Raw genomic sequence first — 5,848 nt, forward strand, 5'->3', positions numbered from 1 at the left:
TCCATGACGTTCATAGATCACATTACAGTGGTACCTTGATTTCTGAACTTAATCCATTCCAGAAGTCTGTTCTTGAACCAAAGCTTTCTTAAACCAAGGCATGCTTTCCCATAGCAGCGGGGGACTCAATTTACAAATGGAACACACTCAACAGGAAGCAAAACATGCTCTGCTTCCAAAGCAAAGTTCACAAACCAAAACACCAACTTCCAGGTTTGCAGCGTTCTTAATCCAAGTTGTTCATAAACTCAGCTGTTCTTAAACCAGGATACCACTGTATTTTAATTCATATTCATAATCATCAATCTTGTACATTTAATCTATTAAACCTGCTGAATTTGACCCTAACCTCTAGGGACAGAGAGGGACAACAAAAAGGGCAATTTTTAACAAAGCTGTTCTGCTTCATTTCACATCTCTTTTGTTCAACCCTGAGGGTGTTGACCTTTAAAGCCCTAAACGGCTTCTGTCCTGTATACCTGAAGAAGCATCTCCACCCCCATCGTTCAGCCCGGACACTGAGATCCAGCGGCAAGGGCCTTCTGGCGGTTTCCTTATTGCGAGAAGTGAGGTTACAAGGAACCAGACAGAGGGCCTTCTCGGTAGTGCTGCCCACCCAGTGTAATGCCCTCCCATCAGATGTGAAGGAAATAAGCAGCTATCTTATTTTTAAAAGACATCTGAAGGCAGCCCAGTTTAGGGAAGTTTTTAATAATTAATGCTGTATTGTTTTTGGCACTCGATTGGGAGCTGCCCAGAGTGGCTGAGGAAACTCAGCCAGATGGGCGGGGTATAAATAAATTATTATTATTATTATTATTATTATTATTATTATTATTATTATTAATTTTATTATTATTATTATTATTATTATTATTATTATTAATTTTATTATTACTAACTCTACCTTTCCTTTCTCTTTCCTCTAGGAAGAGCATGTAAGCCAAACCCAAACAAATTTCTTTCCAAACCTATAACCTAACAAGAGGCCTTTAATGAGTCGTGACAAAGGTTACAAACACTTCACACAATAACAATTGTGGCTACCCTCAAAGCATCACAGGAACTGTATTTGCTGAGGGCTTTTAGGAGACCCATCACAGAGCTGCAATTCCCAGCGCTTTTAACAAACTACAGAACTCAGGATCTTACTGCCATGGGTTCTCCAGAGTTTCCGACAACAGCCTTTCCCCAGCCCTAACCTAGAGATGCTTCAGATTGAATCTGGAAGGTTCTGAATATAAAGCCACTGAGCCACAGCCCCTCTTGTCCTTCCAGTCTGAAACATTCATTCTTGGTGTATTTTTAAAATTTTGTGATACAGGTGTAAGGTCCCCATGGCCCGCTTGTGTCATGCATTAATCTATTAGGGCTATTGTTAACCTCCTGTCTCATACTCTAAAAATGGAACACTTGCCTGTCTGAGATTTAAGAAGCTATATTACTCAGAATCCAATTATATATCAAGTCTTGATGGCCTGACAGCTCAGCGATAACTTTACAAGGGAAAATCTTGGCCTCCAGGAGAGCTCTTGATATGAATATTGGTCTGCCTGAGATAATGAATGGCTTTATGTAAGCCTAGCACTGAACTTGACTTTGCCACTGTTCAAGCAGTTGTTAATTCATTTTATATGTGATAAATATGTATTCAAGAGAGAGCAGTGCAAAGTCTTCAGCCATATATCACATGCAACAATTTCTCCTTCATAATCTGCACTGAGGTCCCCCCCCCTTTTGATTGTCAAAATTGAAACTATCTTTGTTCATGGGAGCACATAGTTCATTTTCCATAAATCACAGGCATAAATATTCTACAGCCTGTCTAAATGTTAATGTACACCAGAAGGAGATTCCTCCCCACACCTCCAAGTCATTCTGACACAGTTTAGCTTTCAGAGAATAGCTTAAAATCGGGCAATAACATATTCAGAACCATCCAATCAGCTGTGCTGGGCGCTGAGCCTCGGTGATGTCATAGGGAGTCACAATGATGATGTAGTAAATTGAGCAGAATGGAAGGCAAGAAGCAGGGGGCACCAAATTTTGGTCTTGCTCAGGGCGCCGCTGAAATTTACAAAACCAAAGTCAGCCCACTGCAAATTTTTAAAAATTAACTAGCAGGCATGGGGATGACCAGTGTTCTTAGGTGTGCCATGCTTGGGAAGGCAAAGGTGAAACCTTCCCTCCGCATCTATAATACCGGTGGGGTGGGAAATCACCTCTCCCTTCCCGAGACAGCAGTTAGCATTAGGAAAAAATCTGCCTTTGATGGCAAGGGAACTTGCACATCAAAGCAAAGTGGAAATAGTTAATTATTGGCATGGATTCACAGCATACTTAAAAGTGACTGATCAAATATGTTTCGGTCACAGAGCATGAGCGGCTTTCTCCATCAGCTCATTCAGCTTTACTGAGTGATATTATAGGCCTTCTCTTTACGCTTGGCTAGCTGATTAGCTCTATGATGGTTCCCTGATTACTTTATTTGATATGTGTAGGAGATGTTATGTTGTTTATTCGTTCTGCTTTGCTATTCTGTTCACTGCGACTAAATATATAGGTGTACACCCTCTGGGTTTTGTTGTTTCTTTCACATGGAAAGTCTTAACAAAGTGTTCTTAAAAACAAAGTAAGAAAGCACGAGTGAGTGAAAATCTTCGTTGCAGAGGAAATGGGTGGCTTGCCCGTGATCTTCAGTACTGCTCCCAATGTGAAATGTGGGCAATCTGAGTATCAGTATTAGTCACAAGAGATTGTGAGCGGGGATCAAGACAGGATTGGGTCCTCTTCTTGTCAATTGCCTGCGCTTCCCACACAATCACCCTCTTTCCCCCGCCCCTTTGTGAGGGACAAAGGGCCTTTCTAGGAGTGGTGAAAGTGTTACTGTTATTAAACAAGTCATCAAAATCTAGAGCATGGGTAGGCAAACTAAGGCTCGGGGGCTGGATCTGGCCCAATCGCCTTCTAAATCCAGCCCATGGACGGTCTAGGAATCAGCCTGTTTTTACATGAGTAGTATGTGTCCTTTTATTTAAAATGCATCTCTGGGTTATTTGTGGGGCCTGCCTGGTGTTTTTACATGAGTAGTATGTGTCCTTTTATTAAAAATGCATCACTGGGGTATTTGTGGGGCATAGGAATTTGTTCATTTCCCCCCAAAAAATATAGTCTGGCCCCTCACAAGGTCTGAGGGACAGTGGACCGGCCCCCTGCTGAAAAAGTTTGCTGTCCGCTGATCTAGAGCATATTTATTTTAAACATTGATAACCTGCCCTTAAGCCAAATACCAGCAGTAAGAAGGTCCCTGCCCTCAAGCTTACAATTTGACACAAGATTTGACACACAAGGAAAAGCAGATAGGGAGAGAGGAGAAGTTATATATATAAAAAGCAATCTCAGGCTCCAGTTCTTAACATTATAGCTTTTCTAGAATAATAACATTGCTCTGTCTATGCCAGTTCTAGTTGACCTCCCCAAATCCAGAAACAGACGAAGGTATAATTAAATAAGGAAAATGTACAGTGGTACCTCCCAAGACGAATGCCTCGCAAGACGGAAAACTCGCAAGACGAAAGGGTTTTTGGTTTTTTGAGTTGCTTCGCAAGACGATTTTCCCTATGGGCTTGCTTCACAAGATGGAAACGTTTTGCAAGTTTGTTTCCTTTTTCTTAAAACCGTTAATACAGTTGCGACTTGACTTCGAGGAGCAACTCATAGCACACGGTATGGTAGCCTTTTTTGAGGTTTTTGAAGACTTTGGTGATTTTTGAAGCTTTTCCAAAACTTTTCCGACACCGTGCTTCGCAAGACGAAAAAACCGCAAGACGAAAAAACTCGCGGAACGAATTAATTTCGTCTTCGGAGGCACCACTGTATCCTGCTTGTTAGCCCTGCAGTCAGTGGCATAGTGGGATGCGGGCACAGGGGCAGTTGCCCTGAGTGGAAAATGGTTAAGGGCACAAAAATTCAACACCTGGTGCTGCCTCAGTACAGCTGTGTGCTTCTGTCAGCCATTGAAATTGGCTTCTCCATGCGAGTCAGGAAGTGACTTCTCTAGACAATGGAATGACTCTTCTTATCTCTGGGGCAGCTGTGATTTCACAGGTGACGTGGATGCCGTCAGGCAGTTGAATGCACTTGTGCACTCCATCTGTTCCCTTCCCTCATACACCACCACCCTGTGCAGCCCCGGGGGCTGGCAACCCACACTATGCCACTGCCTGTAGTGGTCTCAAGTTGCTTAGATACCTGTAGCATTGCAGCAGGCAGTAAGTTTGTTGGAGAGCTGCAGTGGAAAGTGGAAGTAGCAAAGGGTGAAAGGAGTCTAAGGCTGGACCCTAAGGTCTTATTCACAGGACCAGAAAGATGAAAATTGTATCTCTGAAGGCAAGATACACGAGCCATCCCTGTAACAGAGGGATTAATGCATGAGGTCTCTCTTTGACCACAAATGATGAATGCTAGCAATGTGACTCAGTTGTGCTTCCTGTGACTGTGCATATAACTAATGGCCAAAGTTACTGCTTTACAGTGGTAATGCAGGCCACTGGTTGGGGTGAATGGCAGCAAGAATGGTCCCCTTCAGGGATGTGTCAAACATTTACAGCAAGACCCACTTATATCATCTCTCTCTAGTTCTAGCATAGGGGAAGATTAGCTATTCTATTTGAGTACGGTAAATACATTGTAATAATCAAACCGAATAGATCTAGCTTATACTGATGCCTCTCTGTTTGATTTAATGAAAGGGGTGACCTGAGCATCAATTCTTGGCAGCTTCATGTTTTGCATTTGTGAGAGCTTTCATGCTGCGCACAAATGTATGACAAAGTCCTTTGCCTACTTGTCTATACTCTATGAACTTGGCAGCAACGTCTGACAAAGCAATTCAATTACACTTTGGGTTTATTGTCCTTGGCCCAACTCCTACTTCCGCAGATATACACAATGCAGATCTGTGTGCCCTGAAAAGTAGTATTGTCTATGTTATTGCAATCTATGACCTGGGTGTAAGCCAGATCATCGTTCCCCAGAAGCAAGGCTTACACATGATCCCGACTGTCAATTATGCAGAGGACAAGTGCTCTGCATTGTAGCGGCAACTTTGGCAGAGGAAGCCTCTTTACTGTGAATTTCGGCTGAACTACTTGAGTTTGTTATACACTTGCTTGTGATAAGGATGAGGGGTCGGTATGGAGGCAGTCAAAGGAGAGTTGTTGCATCAAAGCCTTGCTCCTTCTGCCTCCCCTGCTACATGTTATAATTTGTGTGTTCTAGTCAGTTGACCCCCTGGTCTGGTGGTGGTGTTAAACATCAGGGCAGGATCTGCATTGATCTTCTAAGCGTTATAAAGTATAACGATCTATAATGCTTAATGGCAGTTTCCCTTTGCCAGTGGGTCGCTGCTCTGCAGTGCCCTCTAGTGTTACATTTTAATAACACATTTTTAACGTTATAAACGACAAGTGTAGATCCGTCCCAGGTCTGCCCAGAATAAAGCATCTATCATCCACCATTTGTTTGTGGATACAGAGGACAACCTGGTGTGTTTAACTAAGTCCTGGGCAAATAATCTGGATAGCCCTGTGCTAAACTAGCTGTGTCTGCTTGGGTACTCAGTGCAACACTATTCCGGGTCAGGGGACAGGGATAGGAAGTGAAGTCGCCATCTTCCATTTAAAATAATCCAACGTCCATGCCAGGAGACTGATCCACTCTGTCAGGATGTGAGAGATTGTTTGTAGTGGTTAGGAGGTACAGGTCAGTCAAAATCAGGGTTTTTTTGTCCCTATGTATCTTTTTCAGGATGATTGTGGAACATTTTCACAAATACTCTGAACTGTCA

This window comes from Podarcis muralis, chromosome 12, assembly GCF_964188315.1.
Source record: "Podarcis muralis chromosome 12, rPodMur119.hap1.1, whole genome shotgun sequence".
Classification (NCBI taxonomy): domain Eukaryota; kingdom Metazoa; phylum Chordata; class Lepidosauria; order Squamata; family Lacertidae; genus Podarcis; species Podarcis muralis.